This window comes from Argiope bruennichi, chromosome 3, assembly GCF_947563725.1.
Source record: "Argiope bruennichi chromosome 3, qqArgBrue1.1, whole genome shotgun sequence".
NCBI lineage: Eukaryota > Metazoa > Arthropoda > Arachnida > Araneae > Araneidae > Argiope > Argiope bruennichi.
Genome location: NC_079153.1, coordinates 97755351 through 97780477, shown reverse-complemented (window position 1 = coordinate 97780477; position 25127 = coordinate 97755351). Strand labels below are relative to the sequence as shown.

Genomic DNA, 25127 nt, shown 5'->3' with positions numbered 1-25127 from the left:
TACTTTGAAAAAACATTTTGAAAGATTTTCTTTATTTTGTATGTTGCAAAGTGCATGCCGCCAACATTTCATGTTAAAATTGAAGACATTCATATGAAAATTTCCATAATAATCCAAAAACTCTTAACTTGTTTAAGTCTCTCAAAGCAGAATAAGATATAATTATTAAATCAAACTGAATAATTAATTATAGAGGCATAATTGATAATTAATAATCAGCTTACATCTAATAATAATTAACTTACATCTAATAATTAATTTCATTACTAGATAATTTTAAAAACCATGCTTCAAAGGAGATGCGATAAAAAATAAAAATTAACAATAATGAAAAAAAAAAATTGATTACGTGGGCATTCGAAGTGTTTGCACTAGAAAAAAAATCATAAGAATTTAATATTAATCTTCTCGATTCACTCGCTGTTATAGAATCTTCTTGTAATGAAAGTATTAATTAAAAACATTAACAAAGGATTTTTCCAAAAGTACTCCAGCTTTACAAGAAAGTGAAAATCAAATATTTATGCTTGGATTTAGAAAATAACTACTTCCTTTCAACGCTATTATACTCGTCTATTAAAAGCAACTTGCAGAGAATGCTTCCTAAGCCGATAAACAGTTAGAAAAAAAAATCTTGAATGATGAACTTCTTAACTGTAAAAGAAAAATTAAATTAAGCCATTTATACTTTGCTTATATGTTAAGCTTATTTAAGGCAATGCCGTTCTTATATTAGAAAAACTTGAAGTACTTAAAAACCTTAAAAATAAAAGACTCTACGAAATACTCTTCTCAGTCGAAAAACTTCTTTTATTGCTTTTTCTTTCTCTCTTTTTTTCTTTTTTTTAAAACTTAACTTGTATTCTTTTCGCTGTTTTTAATTTATTCCCTTCTTTCAGCTATTTCTTCACTGATAACTAGTATCGTTGCTATGACAACGATGGAAGCAAACGATTTTTTTTAACAACAGTCATGAATCCTTTCTTTGTTGAGTGGGAAAAGGAATGATTTAGTAATAAAAGAAAAAGACGGAAGCTTCCCCTTCCTCTACCCCACACATATTCTGGAGTGATTAAAATAAGGAGAGAAAAAAAATGGCGGACATTGAATTTGAAAGATTTTTCCCAAATTGTTTCAAAGTAAAAGAAAGTTTATTTTTGTCGTCGAGAGGTCTTGTCCTGACAATTGGGACTATTTGCATTGCCAAACATTTGAACTTATGAAGCAATGATCATGTGCATATTTTTTTTTAATCAACAAACTGCTCTTGCTAGAATTTTCTTTGTAGGTGCCGACTTTGAAGTGACAACTTTAAATAAATTTAATCGAATTCTTTCTTTCTACATCTTGTGTTTTAATTCTCTCAAAAGAATATAAAAATTATTATTTTTTAAAATCCAAAGTGCAATACTATTTTACAAAGGCACAATACAATTAAAAATTGAGGAATGTTTTTTATCATCTTTTATTCTGAAATTAAAAATTATCTTCCGTACTTGCTTTGATAAACAAGGACAGTGTTTTCAAATTTTGGCAATTTTTTCATCTTGTAAAAAACCTTGTTCTCGTTGGGTTCCTTTCAGTAAAGTTGTATTGAGAAATATCGTTATTTTAGCTACTTTAATGAATTATTTTAAAATTATTTATGTGTTAGATTATTCATTTGTTGTTTGATGCTTTGTTTAACTGTTACCATACAATGTTACTGTTTAAGACCATGCTTCTCTATATCTTTCTTATTGTTTATTTACTTCTCTTTTATGTGCAATAAAAATAATCCCCTTTATAAAGTTTCTTTTATTATTAAGATCTTCTTGAAGAGGTTTAGAGTTGAATACTTACCCTCTCGTCGTAAAATAGAATCTAAGATATAAATAAAAAAAGGGGGATTAATATACAATGTGTACGGAAAACGTTCCCAATGTATTGTTACGGAAAGATGAGAAATTCCTCTGGTAAGTGTGTAGGAAAAGAGTCCAATATTCTGAGAAAAAGATAACACTTTTGATAACACAAAGATACACGCAACACAGGTAACAAAACGCAGACCGAGCTAGGCGCAATTTTCAAAAATCGCCAACTCGCCAACAACGGTCTTGTGCAGTGTTTTGCGAAATGTTCAAGAGTGAGGGAGCAGATGTCCAATCATAGCTCATAATAAAGGCTAAAAATAATAGGTTTGTCAGTCAGGAGGTTGCCATAGTTGGTGCGTAATTGCAACTTGGCGAAGAAGGGGGTTAAACTCCGGTTCACACAATATCAACATTATACAAGCAGCAAATCGCTATTAAACAAATATAAAAGCATAAAGCACTAAGAGAACTCGTTGGATACACTTCGCTCAGCGATTGGCTTGATCTATACTCAATTGACTATTCTTTTCTCGATTGACTGGCTCAATAATAGCTTTGTCCTTCGGCTTTATAATTTTTCCAACTGATCAAAAAAGTTTACAAAAATTATTGCATCTTCTTTCCTGATAGACATATCGCCAAATTTCTAGTTATGTTTTGGAATTTTTGCTCTTGTCATCAAAGTCGCCAAATTCTTCGGTAGATTTATATGCTAAAACAGGAGGGGAGGCATCATTGGTCAGGCATCCATTCATCATCTGTTAGACTTATCTGTAAAACTGTCTTCTCTACCAGGAAACCAACTGCGAAGGGAAGCAATATTACAAATTCTTAGCATTATGTTTTAGTGGCTAACCATTAGCAAAATGGTTAGGGTCATTAGTTCACTTAAGGTCATTTTCGCTCAATGATGATCATATGCCTTAGTTCTTCAAGATGCTTCCTAATTTTAATTATACTGTGCTTGGTGAAATTAAAGATTTTTTTATATATATTTTATTACAAAGTTGTTAGTAGCGTTAAAAGTTGTCACACTTTTATTTTCATCGATCTCATGCTCATGAGAACATAAGACAAACCTATGGAGACAGTTACAAAAGACCTATAAAACTTTAAATAATTTAATAAATAATAATTCAAATTTTCTATTATATAGTTTTGGAACTTCCTCCTCTAAGTCCATAAAGTCAACAGGATCACTTGTAGTGTGTGTATGGTTTAACAGAATCAACAGGCCTTAGTAACAAAGGAGGACTTTATTAACACGAAGACACTAATACAAAGACAACAAATACATAGCCGAGACCTACCCACTCAATACACAGCAGCACACTTACAGCAAACAGTAGCCCACAAGCAGAAATTGGCAGTAATAACAATCACAGCACACAAAGTGGCCACACAGAATAAAGCAGGAGGGAATCTACGTAGCTACACTCTACAGTCTCTCCAAACGCCTGCAATTCTTCACTGTCTCCTCGTTCACTCACACGTTTAGCTACTCCACACACGACCCGATGACACTTCTATAATAAATATCAGGATTCGGCACACAGCTCAATTCTCCACACAGAGCTTGCGCTTCGCTGGACTGATATAGCTATTTGCTGTTGACTCGCTATCTCACTCTAAACTTCTCGACGACTCTATACATGATTGTCTTCAGCTTAAACTGCCGGCCTTTTATAGTTCCCGGAGCCGGGCAGTGAAGTTCTGGAACAACCAGGCATATCTCGGTTCCTATTGGCTCTATCGCCAAAGTTTTGAAAGATTCCAGTATTATCTGCTTTGTCTCCAAAGTCGCCAAATTCATCGCCAAGTTGCCAAACGGTCGCCAAGCCCCGATATCACCGATTCACATCCGATCAGCATCCAGCATCACTGTAAAACGGTCTTTCCAGTCATTGAACTAATCGTATTGAGAAGCAACATTACATATTTGTAACAATATTGAGTTGTTGGCAAAAAACAGTTTAAAGATTTTTATCCAAATCTAACAGTCACGATCATGTTGCAAAAAGCCATTACTAACAAAACCACCAAGTTACTTTATATTTTTTTAAGACTTGAAATAAGGAAAATTGCCATTTGTTTATAAAAAGAAAATATAAAAATAACTATAGATTTATAAGTTATAAAAAAATTTCTAAATAGTTTATGTGCACTTAATATGATTTTTAAAATCTAATTCTGAAATAAAATTATATTGAAGTAAGACAGAAAAGGAGAATCTTGCAAGCTACAAAATCAATTACCATCTTTTCATTGGTTAAAAGATAAATAAAATTATGAAGTTCCCTGAGATACAATAATCTTTAATAGAAAAAATACAAACGATTTGAAGACTTGATAAAATAGAATTGATTTAAATTTCAAGGGAAAAAAATACTGTTGTATATCATATCTAAAATTTTTAAAAATTCGTTAAAATTGGGAATAATGAATAATTAAATATATTATTGAAAAAATGTGTTTTTGAATTTTAAGTTGGTGTACAATTTTTTGAATTTTAAGGCAATGTGGTAGTAATTATCACTATGCGATGTTACTTTTTTAGAAATTATCACTAAAACCACTGAAATTTTGCTTCAATTTAAATTATTTAAAACTAATTGAAATGACAAAAAATGCTTTGAAAAGCTTGTTTCCATACTTCAAAGTATATTTTCACTAAATTTTGTAACATTTATTCTAATAGATTGGCCTCAAATGAGCCCATGGACAAACAGGCAAGAAGGAATTTCCTCTTGGTATTAATAGTTATTACTGTATAATGAATATTAAATACTGATGGCTCTTTCATCTAAAATGCATATTAATGATATATCATAAAAATCCTTTTTAGAATTTTTAAAATCGTTTTGAACGTTTTCAATGAAATTTTAAAAATAGTTCAATCAATCTGTTTGAATAATTAAGATGTATTGATCAGTTGCTAGGTCATATTAACCCGTTAGCTACATTTGACGTATTAGCACATAATGCATTTGTTTGAGCAAAGACTCGCATGACGTTCCGATACGTCATAAAATCCATTGTTATAACTTCCGACAAAATTAAATATGATCTGAGTGCATTTTCAAATAAATGTGTACACAAAGGATTAATTCAAAAATATTTTATGTACAATTACTTTAACTCCAACTCTTAAGGCAAGCATAACATTTATTTTGAAGGGAAGGGGGATATGAGGATTTTTTATTAGAACAAATTCGGTGGGGCGCTGTTTTAGCATTTGCCCTTAGCGCCATTTTATGTAGATATGCCTCCACTGATTCATTCATTTAACAATATTTAAGCATCGTTTTAGATTGCAGGTAAAATTAGACATTGAAAACGATAAGGTTTCAAATGAAACTCTAAAACTTATTTTCAAACATAAAATGAGAAAAATTCTTTAGCCTTGTTAATTATTTAATTAATGTTGTATTAATTAATACTTCAGTAATAAAAATTATTTAATACTGAAATTATTTAACCTTTTGTCAATGAAGTATAATTCATTAACCGTAACAAATACAAAACAACCTATTATACTGAAATTCGGTTGTGGCAACAATCTCAAGAATCAATTCCAGCAGATAAATTAATTTAGAATTCATATTAATTAATCCAGCATGACTACTGCATGGAAACTGAAAAGTTATTTATAAACGCCACAGTAACTTGTAAAAAAATCCTTATAAGAAATAGTAAGTACTATAACTTTGTATTGCTATGGTAGCCAAATTTCAATTTTTTGATTAAAAGATTCGAATTCATTTCTTGCTTCACACGAAAATCTGGAAAACCTCATTAGAAACATCATAAAAATCATTGCTTAAATAGTAACTGGTTATTTTCTCCTTTCCACACAGCGGCAACAACTTTATTTTTCAATTCGAAAACCTCCTTAGTCTTTCATTAAAAATAATTGTTTAAATAGTAAATGGTTATTTTCTCCTTTCCATAAAGCGGTAACAATAATTTTATTTTTCAATTCGATGAAAAATGAAAACCAAACCAACAAAACCAAGAAGCTAGTAATTAAACCAACCAGATTGATTCTTTAACTAAAAGTTAAAGAACCAGAATTAATATGCTTTATCTGTTCTTCATGGTTTATACTTCAACTCACAATAGTTTATTATGCCATATCATTTCTTTAACATACACAATACACGTTTCTAAGAATGAATTTTTCACATATTACTATCTTTAATGTTCTGTATATTTATAACAAATGATAATTCAATCACAAATAATAATTCCAAAAATTTCTAAACCATAAGTCACACACAAAAAAGAATTTCACATTGCAGATCTTTATATCCTTTTGCTTAAATTTAGATCTTCGGAATACTGATATGGATACTAGGATAAGCTGTTTTGTATTTCAAATAATCCCATCTATACACAAACCGTTACACTTTATACATGCACTATATATGATATTGTAACCCGTCTTGGCAGGAAGTACAATTTGTATTCCTAACTAATCCCCCAGTCAATGCACCTTCGTTTCAAACCATCCCCCGGGGCTTAAATCGTCACATGAACTAAAACCTCCATGCATTGTTACCCAGTAAATTAATGACTGACTATATTAATTAAACTGTGTGCATTTGACAACGGCAAACTTTTAAACCGTGGATCCACTGCGTCTGCAGAACCTCGGGTAAACCAACCTTCAACGAATGTGTCCCAGTTCTTTGCGCCAATTAATAGTGGCACAGAGCATTTGTTTCATTTCCGTTCAGTTAATTAAATCTTGCAAGCGTAATTTTAAGTCGCAGTTGCAGGAAGAGGCAGGTTATTAAAATTCAGAGTCACGGTCTTGCCGTAGAACTAATTCTCAAAAATGGAATGTTAGTTGTACTGGATAGAAGCTTGGGTGTGACTGCTTTTGAGAATTGGATTCCCTTACTAATTGTTCGCTCACGAGTCTCTCTGGAACTTTCAGAGAGAATATGAAGTTTGGGGAAGTTCGTTTCTAATTTCGATCAAGAGTCTCTGATTTATAAAATTAGCGTTGCCAAGAATGTAATGTACAGATTGTAGATAAAGTTAAGGAATCTAATCCTGCTCAAGACCGCGAACACACGTCTTATGTGTTATTTTAAACCAAACTAATCTCGGGACTAGACTTCAGTAATTATTACGTAAATTAGGATGCTGAGAGTTTCGCTGAAACATTTGGTTTAACACCAAAATGCCAAATAACACAGCTTGTTAATCATACTATTCTTTACATCATTTATTAACTCCATTGTTAAAAAGTAAGGATATATTTGTTGCAATGTATTGATACAAAATCTGCTTTTAATAATTGCTCAACAATAAATATAAAAAATTATCAATATTGTTTAATGATTACAATAAGAAAATCATTTGATAAAAAATTTGTAATAATTTAGGAAGTGGTATATTAAATTACCGTTTGGTAGTATTGTTCATTGAATGGATGAGTTTATGAACAATACTAAATTAAATTTTCATATAAGTTTTATAAAATTTTTTCAACTTCTTTGAGAAAGGGTATTTTAATATATTACATTTTTTAAGATTAAAGGCTTTGAATTTTTAAATTCTTAAAGTGTTTAATGCTTTTACGATGGACAGCACATAACTTGTAAATTATTAATTCGTCTTTTAATGTTCAGGTTCAGAGCTAGCAGCTTTTATTTTTTTGTTATTTGGTGCCACTTAATAAACACAGAACTTCAAATTGCGATAATGCTTCCTTATTTCATATTATTTAATAAATGTAAGCAGGATCGGTTTCTGCTTGAGCAGATTCTGAATACTCTGGAAAATCTAATGACATGTCTAACAACTCATGAAAAAAAGCAAATCCTTTTATAAAATACTTTTGCTTATAAAGCGAATAAATTGTCTTGAAATTCATTTTATTCTAAATAAAAAAATATATTGTTTTTTGAGTATATATAAAAATGAAAGATAAAAGTTGTGAATTTTCAAATTTGCATGCTCAAGCTTCCTTTTTCCAGAAAATTTCAAATGTTAACTATGTAAAATATAGATTTTTTCTTATCCTTTCAATATTTTTTTACAGAAAAAAACTACTTACTTTAAAAATAATAAGTGCTATATGACTGGAAAAAGGAAATAAATGCATAAAAGCTATGGAAAAAAAAAAGAGTTCCAATTTTCATTTCCTTTCAATTTCAATTAAAGTTTTTCTTATTAAAAATCACTTTTACTCATAACTTTTATGCCATAAATAAATATTTACTCGAAAAAATATTCATATATTCTGCCCACAAATATCTAATAAGATAAGGTGCAAGTATTTTACAATTTAGGGTCAAACTGAACTCGCGTTTGTGTTAAGTTTCGAAAAATGGGTGCGTTTGCTGAATGGTTTGTAATAGTCTCTCTCCTAATATAATTTATTGGCAGAAAACACTAGAGGAATCTCTTTATATGCATTCAAGTAAAAAAAAACAACTTCTCTATTAAATATGCCCACTTTATTAAAAAAAATTTGATCTTTCATCTCTTCGTTTTTTTTTTCCGTCTTCGTACTTCTCTTTTATTGAACGTATTCTTAAAAAAAAAAAAAAACTCCGTTTTTTTCTGAGTCATTATAACCACTTTAATAACAAAGTCTGATATTTGCCAAGTCTATTTATAATATTGTCCAGAATTTTTCTCCACCATTCAACAATCTTTTAACTCATAAATATCATTCAGCATCGCCCTCAAAAGACCCATTGAAGCTTCAGTGCTTTTATCAATGTCAAGTGACTGTCCACTTGTCACAGAAATGACGTGTGACAGGCAGACTGCCTGCCACGCAGAACGTCTATTTTAACTACGACAGTCACATAATAGAATGCTTCGCTGTGACCATTGCCAATGTCTGGCAGGTCAAGTAAAATGTTGTCAGTTAGTTGTAAATTCTAAAAGAAGGATTTTTTTTTTAGAGAAATGTTTATTTTATGTATGTATTCGGGTCATTGATAAATACGCGATTTGTTTATTTACATTAAATACAGACACTTTTGTGGGTGGTAAGGTCAATGCACCAACAAGAATTCCCGTTTGAATTTTCATTTTATTCATTTGTTCATTGGACATTACTTTGTGCATTTGATCATACAATAAGCACTGATGTGAATGTTTGCATTCAATTTTAGGAATAAAATGCGTCCTAGATTTTTGAATGATGTTCCGCCGTTGAACATGGGCCGAGCATGGGCTGCAGGTAGGCTGATTAAAAATCATTAGCCTATTTGTCAAATAAATAAAATCTTTAAATTAAAAATAATTAGGATGATGTTAACTATATCAAGTGTAACTAATCATGCTTCTATTTATTTCACCATTATTTAACTTTTCACACTGTTTAAAGAAACCGAGTGTCTGTTTAGATGATATTATGCACAAACGGAAATCCATGTAAAAATACGTCCATAATATTAAAATGAATCAAAATAAATTTAATAAAATAATGAATCATAAATATTATATAAATTATATAATTATAATATAAATTGATTAAATAAATGAATAATTATTATAATTATTATATACATTAATAATCTATATAATATTTATTAATAATTATTAATAAATATTATATAACTTAACAATTAAATAAATTAACAATTAAATGTTATATAAATTAAATAATGTTAAACTACTATTAAAATAGGAAAATAAATTAATCATAAGCTTTGATCAAAGTTATTAAAAGAGGGGCCTCATATTACTTATTGACTAAGACCTCAAAATCCCTTAATCTGCATGTGATACACTTTGGGATTGATAAAAAATAGTAATATTAATAATAAATGTTGAACAACAGTATTATAGCTTGATACTATACAAAATATGCAATATGTTTCTTATATAAAGCGTATGATTAGTTATTTTGTATTTTGTCACACAGTTTAAAATTTTTTTTATCAATGTCTTTTTGAAAACGATAAATAAAATAAAAAAGGAGGAAAAACAAATAGTATTTTCACACTGATTTTTTCCACTTTAAATGTATTCTCATGACAACTGTTTGATATCTCTGGTCGAGACACTTATCTTTATCACTGTTGATACAAATTAAAAAAACAACAATTTATTTCCGTTTACGTTTTTTAAAGCTTTTAATGAGTGAAGAAGCATTTTGACTCATTATTTCCAATAATCTAAATATTAACTGTCCGTTAATATGGAGTATGTATATAAACAATGATAATAGTTAGAATTCGAGAAACTAGACTGTTCGGAACTAAAAATTTTTTTTTTGATTTAATATTAAATATGTTCAGTTAATTTGCTTAAATATAGCCAATAGCAAATTAGTATACATATGCTAATCTTTTTTCATATTTTTCAGTAAATATTTTTAGTAAGGTAACATCTAATTAAATTTGTAAACAGTTCGGAAACATTAAAATAGTATTTATTTATAAGTGTCTTTTATCTATAGCAAAAACACAATGTTTTAAAAAAGATTTGGGATAATTAGAGTTTCAATTTAAAAAAAAGAATAACGATGTAAATGTTTTTCATTCACTTTTCTATTATTTCTTCATTTGTGTTAAAAAAAAAAAAGACTAGTAATTTTCTTATTTATTGCAATATTTTCAACAAAAATTATTCATTTATTATGAGTACCAAAGAGTGCATTTTTATGATAAGAAAACACCTAAAATACATAAAAATATTCGCATGAAAATAAATATATATATAAATACACCCATCTTTATGTGTATTCACAAAATCTAACTTTAAAATATCAATAAAAAATTCTTCAAAAATAAAAAAAAATCCAAGATATATCTTTTGCAGCGATTCTTTGTGAACATAAGGTATACCTTTAGCTCACAAAGAAATTAATTGCTTTCTTAAATTGAAATCTAGTAATAAGAAAGCAGAAATGCAGTTAAAAATGATGGATATGCATCATCGTTAAGCTACAAAAAGTAGAAAAAAAAAAAGTCCTCATCTCATCCTTTCACTGACGCTTCTTTAATTTTACAGTACACTAATTGCATACAATATTAATAAGAAATGACTAAAATTCCTTAATTTAATTACTTTTTTCAACACTCTAGATTAAAAAAAAACTTAAAATATTCAAATCCTTTTCTCTACTGTTGATTTTTTTTAAGCCTGGTCGCGAGTGACACACTCACCCATAACCCTACGCCAATCACCTCCAATTTAGAGCGAAATTCGTCACATCCGCCTCGTTCTCAATTCATTAGAAAGCGCGCTTTATAATTAGCTAAAACTTTCGTCACGTCGTTGCTATGGTAATCGTTGTGACGTCTCCCGTGGCAACTACAAACAATCTCGCCAAATCGTCTGCGGCGTTGGGGAATTTTTGATAAATGAGACATTTTCGACTTTTGACAATTTGAAACTTAACACTGACTCGAGAGTAGGGAGAGATGGTTTTTATGATTTTCTTTTTTCCCCCCTCTTTTTTTATTCCGCCTTCGTTGTTTCGAACTTCAATTATGGTAATAGAGCTGACTTGTTTTACATTTTATTTGTTATGTTTTAGTTATTCTTCGAAGAATGTGTATGTACATATATTTTCTTTTTTAGTTACATATGCATATTTGTATCATTTCAACAATTTGTACAGGAATGAAGTGATTATTTTTACTTTTTAAAAATATCTCCCGTATTTTCACATAAACGTGACTTTTTTTTTTGTCATTTACAATTCTTTATGATAACTTAATTATACAAATATTTTAAAAATGGGTGACACTTTATATTGTGACATCCTGCAACAATTTGAGGGTAAAAATAGAATAGATTTCTTAAAAAAAATAAAAAAAACGCTGTTTTATTCTATTTCTGTTCGAGATTTTTTTCACGATTTATAAAAAAATAATTCGGAAATTTAATGTCATGAACTAAGAATATACTTTGAAAAATGAAATAACCAACGGGATTGGTCTCCACAAAACTTCCTCGCATATTCTATTAAACTTCTCGTGTCAGAAAATGACTTACATGGCATTGCATACAACAGTTACGAAATATTCACTTTTGGCCTGAATTTGGCAAATTATTTGGCGATTAATCCTTGGCATGCTGTCAAAAATATCCAAAAATGAATTTGGGTTTCAGAATCGTTCTTCCAAACCGATAGAAACAAAAATTTGACACTAAGATGCACTTGTAGTCATAAATTCCTATACCAAATTTGATATATTTAACTCATTGTGGCTCATCGCGTTTATATGTATATGAAAGTACAGGACAACAGACAATCAACCCGTTGTTGGATTTGGCACAAAATTTGACAGGTATCTACATTATAGATGTTAAGTCTGTGTTCAAAATTTTATTTATCTTGCTGCCTTGGTTTTAGAATTATTGTGTTAATTTTTATTGAAACAGCCGAACAGATGGACTTCTTTCGAACAGATTTTACTCAAAATTTGATAGAAACTTGGAAGTTTGGTTTAAATATATTATACCAAGTTTCAATCGTCAAGTTAAAACCGTTTTTGAGTTATCTTTGTCATAGACAGACGGACATTTGTGATAAAGACAAAAATGTGTTTTTCGAACTTAAGAATGTCGAAAACGTGGAGAATCGTCAAAATCTCGAGTTCTAATTTTTTGACGATTACTACAATTTCTCTATACTACATATACAAGAAAGCAAAAAATATGACAATGTAAATGGAGCTTGATATAAGAGATATAACGAAAAGAAGAGAGTTGCAAGAAACAGACTTTCATTGACTGTATGACAGCAATGTGTGAAATATTAAGACAATATTTTTGATAACATTTTGTAACAGAGAGAGAGAGATGTTTTAATACAATACTCTCAATAACTAGCGTATAACAAACCACAAGATTGGCGACTTAATATAACTATAACGGATTACTGGAATACATTGAAAACCATAAAATCATTGCTTTCAAAATTGATGCTCTATCGTATTTTCTTAACGAAAGTTTCGCTCTTTAGTCATACGATAGAATACATCTAGCTAAAACAGCGCAAAATATAGGTGAATAGAAGACAAGGCATCTAAACAATTCAGCAAAAAGTAACATTTTAGTCTCACTAAGATCTCTTCTTATAATACCGATCCTATGAGTTACGACTATCCAATAAAATGAAATCTGCATTTTTATCTAATTGAGGTATTGACATTCATAAAAGTCATTTTATTCTAAATTAATATTGCTCCTTACATGTGGAACTTAATTTTTTTCGTAATTTTCAAAATTAAATTGCTAAATTAAAATATTTACCGATAGAGTTTGCAGTGATTAGTTTCAATAATACATTGCGACGTTACGAAAATGAGACAATTTCAATTCAAACTTTTTTCTTCCTTACATTTTATAGGAATGTACTCAGATATTTTTTTTTATATATTATTTGTATTTGTACTGATATCAGTATGCTCTGCAGGTCGGAGTACATTTTGCATAGCACAATTCGGTCTTATCAGATGGCAATCCGCCGGCTACCTGGCCTAGGGTTAGCGCGTCTTCCCCGTGAACTGGGTATCCCGGGTTAGAGTCCTATTTCGGGCATGGTTGTTCTCTACCCAGTGTTCTAGCTGTGAGGTGTGTGAAAGAACCCCCCTGTAAAAAGGGATTGTGTAAGCGAATGTGTGTGTTATCTTCATACGAGCTAAAAATCAGACTTCTGCCCACCGGTACCCAGGGGCTTTGAACTCAGAAGCTACTGCACAGTCGGCTTAAATCGCTGACAGTTCTTCAGCGGGTTTGTAAAGTGCCATAAGTAACAGCAACAACAGATGGCAATCCTATAATTTATCTGCCGACGTCAAGGAAGACTATTTTTTTCCGTTCTAGAATGATGGCGATGCAATTTCAACAATTGACTACTCTTTCTTTTGGAAAAATTCAAAAAGACTCTTAATGACTGATTTTTATGCTTAGACCAATACTTCCATTTTAATTCCTCTTTCTTCTAAGGAATTAAAATGGAAGGAATGTTTTCATCTTTGTTAAGAGTTCATGCTTCTTTAAAGTATCTGTAGCGGATTGGCAACTATAGAACTGAAGAACTCTAATTCATTAACTGTTTGACAGTATAATTTTTATTTTCGAATTTTTGATTGTTAACTGTAACTGTGACGCAGAAGATTAACAGTAACTGTGACGCATTTCACTTTCTGCCGCTTCGCTTGTATTTTATTTCGTTTCTCTGTGGCGTTCTTTTACACTCAATGCTCTTAGGAGTTTATTAAAACAAGTTAATTCATCACTGTAAACTACATTTTAAAAAGCTTTAATATGTATATTATAAACACCAAACTCCATATATCCAATATCCATGGATATTGGATATATGGATATTTCAACTGTAATTTCAAATTTTAAAAGATTTAATCTTAATTCTGAAATTTCAAACAATTTTGGAGTATCTCACTCCAAAGCGTATTTCACTCAAAATCATAGTATATATATTTGATGATAATCGAAAAGTAACAATACGGTTTAATTTATCATTGGAAAATATTTTGATCACATGAAACACAAACAACGTGAGACCTAACTGCATCGAAACTTGTACATTTTTTTTATAAAAATTTAAATCTGGAAATGAAAGTTTTCACTGATGAAAAAAAAATGGTCTAAATTCTAAAACCTATATGTCGGATTTAACACAATTTGGAGAATACAATCAATCCGACGCAGCTATGCTTTATATTGACTTGACAACGAAATTCCATCAGAGAAATCTCTTTCAAATCGAATTACATAAAAATTTGATTGAAAATAAATTAAGTATTTTTCAAATCTGTTCAAGGAAAAAAAAAGAAAAGAAAGAATTGGTAGCTTTTCAGAATGAGATCCATGCTGAGCATTCACTTCAATCACCTTGATAGAAGCAGAGTGATAAATGTTGCCACCATTCGTATCGAATCCGAGAAAAAAAAGGAAAAAAATTAACCATTCGGCAAGTAGGCGATGGAAAAGCAGAAGCTGCATTTCCTTTTTTTTCACCAAGAGAGAAAGTTACTTTTCTTAGAGTGGCAAAAGCGGAAATTGAAAAGCTAGCCTGTACAGAAGTTGCAAAACTCCACACACCGTTTTGCTAATGAGATCTGGTGGAATCCCTGATAAGTCGCAATAGTTCGATGCAAATTTTCGCCTTTGCTTTCCAAGAGTTGCTCCCACTTTTTCTCCCCTCCGATTTTTATCCTCATATTCTAAGGAGGTCCCTTTTATTTTGCTGCACGCTGAGATTTCAGTTTTAAATGTTTTGCTGCAGGCAACTTACTATTGATTGCTCTAGTTCAAACTCGAGGAACAACAAGCAACGATACATCGGTGTTTCCTTTTTTGCTTTTAAAAAAATGTCTGTCGGAGATGCTTTTCTTCCTTTAAATTGTTTTTTGTTTGGGATGGGGAATGGCTGAGTTTTAAAATCCCTGCATTTGTTACTTTTGGATATGAAATACGATGTCTAAGCTTGGAAATAATACCTTGGAGCCCTTGCTTTGAATATGAGCTGTTTTTCACTGCAAAAGAAAGTGAGTTTTGTTGCCATTCTGATGAATTTGTAATAAATTGCGGGTTTTATAAAAGTTACTTTTTTTAGGGATTTCGGATAGGGGAATTTTGGGATGAAAGCGGCAACTGTAATACAGTTTATTGATTTCAGCCGTATACTGAAAGGAAGAGAAACTCAAAAGTAAGTTGGTTGCCATTCTAAAGAATTCACGAATTATGGGGTTGATGCAAATAATTTTTTTTAAAGATTTTGATTACAAAGTGTCCCAAAATTAACTCAACATTTGAAGCCCCCATTCATGCAGTAAAGTGTTGGAAACCTTATTAAAAAACCATATGATAGCTGATAATTTAGGGTTAGTAAAAATAAAGCGTTGCACGAAAGAACTGCTTTCATTTTTGAACAATATTTCAAAAATAACGACAATCTGGAGGACATAGCTCTGAAATTTATCTGAGAATTGCCCCCCCCCCTAGATTGGATTCCTATTTTTATAGGGTTATTTCAAATTATCAGTTGTCAAATGGCTTTTTTTATAATAGTTACCAATAATTTATTGAACGAATAGTAGCGAACTCAAACATTGGTTTAATTTTGGGATACCCTTTATTTGGGACTAAATTATGAAATTACAGATTTCAGCCATATAATGGTGAGAAAAATAAATCCGTTATCATTCTTAAGAATTCACGAATAATGGGCTGAATGCAAACGATTTTTTTTTCTCAGGATGTTGAGCATATATATATTTCAGGAATGAATTATGAAGCTGGATTATGAGCGTAGGAAAAGAATGTGAAACATAAGTTTGTTGCTATTTTAATGATAGCACAAACTATAAACTTTCAAATGATAGTATGTTTTCGGCGTTTTAATCACATTTTAGAACTAAATTCTTAAATTATAAATTAAGGATACTTAGTGAAACTGAAAAGAAATTGAAAAGTAGGTTTGTTGCTTTTCTAAAGAATTTCCAAATTGTGGGCTTGATAGAAATACATTTTTCAGGATTTTCAATACATTGCAACATTGTTTTTAAAATTGCGCATTTTAGCTGCTTAGCTAAAATATTTATGTTTACATCGACAAAAATGCTTAGAATTCTTAAAATATTCGAACGCTGTAAAAAATTATTTATGATTAAACTATGTAAAATTTAATTTATTTAAAAATACAGAGATACAGAACATAAATACAGACACTGATACACATTTTACATTGCTGATACAAATTTTGTTATTGCAGTACTTATAGAATAAATAAAGGAAAGATTTGCAATAAATAGTTTTACCCGCCATTATAAATGTTCTATAACGAATTCTATAGAATGTTTATAATAGACGATGAAGTTATCTATTAAACGACAATTAATTACTTAGATTCCTGTCGTCTGAATACATAAAGTAATAATATCTATCTTAAAACAGCACGTAAGAAATTTATTTACAATATCAAATATGCAAGAAGATTTTGCATAAACTTTCCTTACTAATAGTTATATTTAAAATGTAATATACGAGATAAATACATCAGTTCTAAAATATTGCCAAAAATGAAATAAGAGAAATAACACTTACACCTTATATTCAATATTATTTCTTGTTAGGTTTCTATATGTTCATATTGAATCTGAAAAGAGAAATAAAATATTAGTACTCATTAAATTTTCAGCCAAATAATAAGAATAAGCCATTAATTATAATTAATAATAGATATATAAAGACTTGATTACTCGTACAAAAGATACGAAGTTAATTTTAAAATGTTAAAAAAAATGTTGTGAAACTATGCTAGCATTGCATTTTGGAAAGATTTACATGCTTATTTCAGACATTCGCACATTTAACATGTTGACTGCAACGTGACTCGCATGTGATTCACACCTACTATATTTAATTCCGATCTAGCATCTAATTAGATAACCCCTTCTCCAGTACAGTTAAGAGGGAGTAAAGGGGAAATAACGTATCAATAGATAAATACCAGAATCACATCCGTAAATCATGGCAGCTAAAATACCAAATACATAATTGTCAATAAACAAGCCGTATTCTATTGGATTTTCATATTTTCCCCTCAAGACATGGGGGAGGGGGCTAGATATTTTTTAGATTACATTTTTTTAGATTACATTTATCAACTATTTTTTCTATTAGTATTTCTCTTTAAAATTATTCTTAAAACTTCCCATTAGATTTTAAACTACACGCAGGGAACCCCCCCCCGGAAGAATGAATCTTTTCAATTAGCATCATAAAAAAGAAAATATTTCTGAAAACGTTACAACAAAACGAATAACCGTAAAAAGAATTAATACAAGAAATTTAAAAAAAAAGTTAAAAACAGCAAGTTAAATTTCGTAGATCAACCATTTCATTTATAAATAACGTCTTCAATAAGCATTTATTGCCAACAAAAGATTAATTTTAGTTGTTCGAAATTAACCCAAACGCCCTCTATTAATAAGACATTGAACTATGAATTAACAACACTGTAATTTGATTTCAACGTTTAAATTGTATTTTTCAAATATTTTTTTTCATAAATATTTTATACCTCCGAGTACACGCTCCCATAAGAAATATTTCAGTCACAAAATCAAAACTGAAATCTCTCTTGATATAAAGACAAGTACGAGAATTTGCTCGAACTTTTAGCATTTACTTTGCGAAGGAAGAAATGTCATGGTCGAAAAACAGAAACATAACCTCTAAATATTACTGGAGGAAATGAAATATAAAAAGAAAAGAAAAAGTTACAAAAAGAACTGACAGTAAGCCAACTTGAGAAAGTCCGCCTGTGTTATTTTTAAACCGGGCCTTTTGACAGTTGCTAAAAAATCCCCACTCATATTCTGTATAAATATCCCTCTTCCTCATATTAATAATATTTTTATACCTGGTAGCTTTTTGATGAAGCTTCAAAACACATTTTGAAGGGTACACAGCGGAGATTAAGATCTATAATTGTTGCCCTCGAATTGGCATCTCGAGCGCAGAGTAGAAAGAGTTGCAGTTGTTTCCGTTTTAGTTCCGTGAAAGAGAAAAATATCGTTTGGCATATGCCAAAATATTATTAAATGGATAATTAGCTCGCCGGACGGAAATTAATAATTTGAGAGACTCAATAAAAATACTGCAATTGCTTTTAATGAAATGTAAAATTACTAATAAATAATAATGATGAACATAAAAATTTTACGTGTTTTGTAATGAGTTTTTGCTAATTTTATTAGTTATATTTTCGCAAATTATATTTTCAAGAAGAAAACTGAAAAAAAAAATTTCTATTTTATTCTTGAAAATGACTGAACCTAAAAAGTATTTTAAGTACTTGATATTTTATCATCAACAGCTGAAAAAGTTAAAAAAAATACTCATATACAAGAAAAAAGTTTTATAATAAAAATATATTCCAAGGAACATAATGAATACAATATCAAACATACCGTAATTTAAAACATTTAACAGTTATATCATTTTTTACAGCAAAAATTAAAGGAAATTTTTTTTTGAAACATGACTTGACATGAACCGTATGAAGAGAAACATATGAAACAACTCTTTATATATTTCATTTTGTTTTCAAAAATAGTAAGTACTTCAATAAACTGATTTAATTTAACACTTTAATTGCTTCGAGAGTGTACTTATGTACAAAATTGCTTCTGTTAGCATTGTTATGGACATTGTATAGACGCGTACGAAATTTCGTCATATTTGGATTATAAACACAATCTTACTTCTTAATTTCCCAAAACCGAAAGCTTTAATTTAAAGCTTTTAAGTTTCCATCTTCCCTTTCAAATATTATTTAGTGAATTATGAATAGTAAGATATGATATAAAGCTTACATGGAAAAATCCAACTTAATTTTTCATTTTTGTTTAAAATTATATAATTAAAAACATACTCCGCTTCTGCTTTTCATTTCTGCTATCATTAGCATTAGATAGTCGTCTAACATTTGCTTCAAAATATAAACATTACAAGTGAAGCAAAATTGCAAATTTATCTACACAGAGCAATTCATACACATTTGTGTCCGTTAGGAAAATAACTTAATTGAGATTATCCCAATTTGAAGCTTTTGTAAAGACATCTATATTTTGAATCATGGTCAGGTAAAGTGGTTGATAACAGAAACGGCATGTTCCCGAGCATATTTCTGCAATTACAGAATTGGGTTCACAAGTGCACTTCCAGAAAGTGGAAGCACTCTTAAATTCAACGGATTTAACTAGTGTAGTTACGGATGTATTACTGAACATTCTTCATAGATTACTAATTTATTTTGATCTCGATTAGTTAATTTATTAATATCTGCTTACAATATATATGAATAACCTGCCCCTCTCAATTATGGATCTACTTAATGATTTATGATTTTTTTACTAATTTAATAACTTGACCCGATGGTTAATTAATTTACTTGCAATTCGATTCTGAAGAATTTAACTACATCAGATATCAAATATTTATTAGTTACATTTTGGAATGATTTAATCTACCATCTTTATAATTTTATATCTCTTTTTTAATCAAATAATCATATTTTGAAAATAAATAATCTCTAAGTTTTTAAGCTACCCAAAGACTGGTAATTTTGTTAAATATTTTTATTTGCCCTTTTTACACTGAAAAATAAAAAAGATTTTGAATGTTATTCATAGTTTCTTTATATTAAATGAACTAAGCATTCTTGATTCTAATTGGTATACAGTGGATATTTGTTGGAATCGAATACGATAATCTACCCGTTAGGTCGACCCTCAGAGACGACACTATCTACCCGTTAGGTCGACCCTCAGAGACGACACTATCTACCCGTTAGGTCGACCCTCAGAGACGACACTATCTACCCGTTAGGTCGACCCTCAGAGACGACACTATCTACCCGTTAGGTCGACCCTCAGAGACGACACTATCTACCCGATAGGTCGACCCTCAGAGACGACACTATCTACCCGTTAGGTCGACCCTCAGAGACGACACTATCTACCCGTTAGGTCGACCCTCAGAGACGACACTATCTACCCGTTAGGTCGACCCTCAGAGATAACACTATCTATCCATTAGGTCACCACAACCCTATAGGCGGATAGCAGCAATAAGGTAAACTATATGTCCAGGCCCGAGTTAAGCTATGGGTAATCCAAGTTTCATTTTTCTCCAATACAAAGTTCCTAAACAGATTTTTTTTTTGGTTTTTAATTTCTGCATAAACAGTTTTTAAGATGCAAATATTATAATACATTGAAATAAAATGATGCATATCAACAGAGAATTTCCGCATCTCGCAAATGAAAATATTTAAATTTGAAGTAAAAGATTGGGAATTTTACAAAGCTTTTATAAAAAAAATTTAAAAACCTTTAATATTATCCAATTTCAAATATTTATACTTTCCACTCTCTGGCGCATGAGTTAATCTGTTTTATTTTATCAAAAATACGAAATAGAACGTAGATGAAAGAGGAGAGGTTTACATTTTATGAAGCATCACATTAAAAAATACTGATTCAATGAATACATGGAGATGAATTTATCCTGGCGCATGATCTTTTTAGGGTATGCTGCACTAAAATCAGGTTCAACTTTGAGGTCTAAATTTTAATCCATAAAATGCATACTAAATATTTGTAGAATGAAAGTAAAATTGTAATTAAAACTTTCATTTAAACTACTGATATTCCTTTAAGAACACGAATAAATTAGCTGTATAAATAGGAAAATCAAATTAAAATAAGAGGAATTTAAAAAGATGATGTGGTCTGTTAAAAACAGAACTTTAAACTAAAACATAGCAAATAGTCATAAGAGCATTACTTGGACTATAAATAAGTGGATATTTACCAAACAAATATTTGAGCGTAGGACATGACGTCATAAAATAAAGCAGAAGTGTTCCGAATTCTAAAACAAAATCAGAAGAGAATAAATAAAAGAAAAGCGCCAAACAACCCCCCCCCCCCAAAAAAAAAAATAAGAATCGTTCTTCATACTTATAGCGCAACACCTCCCTGCAGTTTAAGATAATTCAAAAGTGAGGGGGAAGGGATTTTGAAACGAACAACACAAGATTTAACAGGACTTTTTATTTGTCAATTCTTCACATCAGTCAAATACTAAATAAATTGAACCATATTGATCTGCAAGTGAATTTGAAAACGAAAAAATTCCTGAAAATAATGTTCTAAAATTTAAATATTTGATTTTAATTTGAATCAATTCAACTACATAACTCTTATAAATCAATTGAAAGAACACAATTAAATGCCTTGATTATATAAAAAAACGTCTCAAGGTTTAGGGACCGCTAGGCAAGTGCCTCTTTTTTCACATTCGATCTCGGTACTTGTACAAATAAAGATTTAATATTAAGTAAATCTAACGGCAAACACGTTGGGAAACTCTTTTAAACTACAATCACAAAAGGATTGAAATGCTGTATTTCATTTTCAAGGATCCATTTATTATAATCTTTACATGCTTTCTTCGTATTGCAGACACGAGCAGGAATTACATTTAGCAAAACTATTCGGCCCATTCTCGATAGGATCGATACATCTTGAACTAAAATCAGAGGCACAAGGCAAAACACGCAATTAATTCCGGAGATAAATTCGGCAGAAGGGAGCGTGACACCAAACGATTTTTCATGGATGCAGTTGCGCACACGTGTCCTTTTTTCCTCGAAGATGATGGAGGTTATTTCGTGATGAAGATGATCTTGTAAACGGCAGCTTGACAGCACTAGGAATCAACCAGGATTTTTACGACGTATTGGGGAACATTCTGCAAATATATTAGAATACAGAATAGGTTCATCTGCAAATGCAGATTCATTTGAAACGTCGAATGCAGATATATATTATTCAGTTTACGTTTCATTTTATTAAGGCTTAAACTTAATATAGTTAATTAATTTCTATAGATATAATTTCATTTGTTCTATTTTTAAAAATAATTGCACTAAGAAAATTTAATTTCACACTTAGAGATGTTTGAATATTAAATATCGTTTTCACTGCCATTCAAATAATCTGGATTGTATTTATACACTTTATAAAATAAACATTTTTTTTTTTTTTGCCAAACGATTTTTTTGCAAGATATTAAATGCCATCTCATTTAATTTGCATTTATTACAATTAATTGTTTAAATGTATCTGTTAGGATTTTGATTAGTTTCAAATAGATGAGGTTTCAGAATTATAATTTATTGTTTCAGTTTGATAAGATTAAAGATAGTTACAGAAATACTTGTTTCTTTAATAAATATAAATTTCCATTAGATATACTTATATGTTATGAATTTTAAACGACCCCAAATTTATATTAATAGATGTTGGATCAAGAGTGGCACAATGAATTCATTTAATAAATTCAATTTTTCACAAAATATTTTTAAAAATGTATTAATATGTAGAAAATAGTCTTGAATAGACAAAAAAGTAAAATGTAGTCTTAAATAGTCTGAAAAATACAAAAATAGTCTTTAATTTATAAATCATTAATATAAATTTTAAGATCTTATATTTTGTTTTCTCAAATACCCTATCAGATGGCTCCACTTGTATAGAATGGAAATTAATTGATTTACTAATAATTAAGGTGTGAATTGCAAGTTGCAACAAAAATTACAATATGTATTTGTTATAATACGATTCATAAATGTGTAAAATTCTAGAAGTAAGCATTCGTATAAGTTTCCGAATAAGAGTGAAGATAATCCCAATATGTTGAAAAAAATAAAATCGACAATTTGCTTTATGCTGGTACCGAGACTTTATTCACCTACTGGTACCCCTGATTTACCGATTGAGACCATCTTTACCTACTGGTACCCCTGATTTACCGATTGAGACCATCTTTACCTACTGGTACCCCTGATTTACCGATTGAAACCATCTTTACCGACTGTTACCCCCGATTTACCGATTGAGACCATCTTTACCGACTGTTACCCCCGATTTACCGATTGAGACCATCTTTACCGACTGTTACCCCAGATTTACCGATTGAGACCATCTTTACCTACTGGTACCCCCGATTTACCGATTGAGACCATCTTTACCTACTGGTACCCCCGATTTACCGATTGAGACCATCTTTACCTACTGGTACCCCCGATTTACCGATTGAGACCATCTTTACCTACTGGTACCCCCGATTTACCGATTGAGACCATCTTTACCTACTGGTACCCCCGATTTACCGATTGAGACCATCTTTATCTATATGAATTCAGTATAGCTGATGTAGACAGTTAAAAAATTTAAATTACGATGAATTTGCCCCATTGTTAGATAATGAGAGATCGGATTGAAATTTCAAGAATTATTTTGAAAATGACTGGCTGTAATTTTTAATAATATTTTATTGAAGTTGAGCATGAGAATACAAAAGAGCTCCCAAATTATACAGCACCTATTCCAATTAAAGAAAACTTTTAATTATGTTTCGCCTTCTAACAAAGGGAATTTATACTAGACTCAATTTTAAGATTAAACTATCTAAAAGTATAAAATCATTCTATATGTTAGAAGATTGCGAAGCTTGTACCGTAAAGAAGGAATAAATGCAATACCGAAAAAAAGCAATTATTAACAAATGTGGAAGCCCTTTGATCTGAACCTATTTCTGACGTTTCTGACATATCAATATATGTGTCGCAGATATACCAAATCTATTGATGACGTAAGTTGTCGACGACAAAATTACGTTATTAAACAATATTTTTTGCAATGTTGTCAATATTTCTCGTTACTATATTCTTACAATAGTGGATTGAGGAATTTTACGGTCATAAATATGCATTGTAAGACCCTTCTTTTAATAAACTGTTCAATTCCGATTTTAAATTTAAAATGCTAATTATTTATTTAAACTGAATTTGTTATTGCAAGAACTTTGTAAAATTCATATGCCTTTATTTAATTATTATCAGTACACGATATTCACGTTTGTACGCACTGAAACTGATGGGGATTTAACTATACTTGTCGAAGTATTAATAGTATTCCAATGTTATGATTCATAGAATTAATATTTTTAATATTATATCTTTTCCGAATTTATTTGACAGCCAGGCTAATAAGAAGTTTTTAATTTTCGGCTTATCTGCAACCTCTTCTCACCCCTCAATCCAGCGGCCCCAGGCAACAGCCTATTTTTATAGTCGGAAATGCACCACTGCTTGTCAACAACTTTCTTGTAAACACGCCTTTATGGCGCAATTTTTTAAAAATTTAAGATCTTTATTTTGGTTTTAAATAAGGTTAAATTAAAACATTTTTTTTAAATTCCTTGACCAATTACGACTTCTCTTTATTCAAGTATTGAAAGGTGTGATAATTCTGTACAATTCTTAAACTCTTCCATGAAGAATTTTTCAACTACCGAAAATGCTTCAGATATTTAGAAAGCTTTTTCTTTAGTGCATTACTTGAAACAGGAAGATAATTAAGAAGCAATGCAAAAGCAAACCATCAATTAAGAAGAAACACAAATTGAAGTATAAAAGATTCTGGCTTTCTGAAACGTAAGTGATATTTTATAATAGCCTTCTTGAGCTGTTACGACTTTTCTGCTTTATTTTGCGCTTATAAAAAAACTAATTCGTATCCTTTATGCTATTCAATTCATTTTCTTAATTATAACTTTCGTTTTTAATGCGGCTTCCGAAACCCCACATCCTTTCATTCCAGTGGAAGTAACTCAACAGATTAGAATCAACGACTTTTCTTTATTTGTGTCCAAGAAAAGATGGATAATGCATTTGATATC

General features: G+C 30.1%; 1 protein-coding gene across 3 annotated transcripts in view; it reads right to left on the bottom strand.

Moving 5' to 3' along the window:
* Positions 1 to 25127, bottom strand: part of LOC129962675 (teneurin-m-like) — a 707945-nt gene that overhangs the window by 290516 nt on the left and 392302 nt on the right. For all 3 annotated transcript variants that reach the window (XM_056076579.1, XM_056076581.1, XM_056076580.1), the window contains one exon: positions 16914 to 16965. The gene's annotated coding sequence lies outside the window, so the exon portion shown is untranslated. The remainder of the gene's footprint in view (positions 1 to 16913; positions 16966 to 25127) is intronic.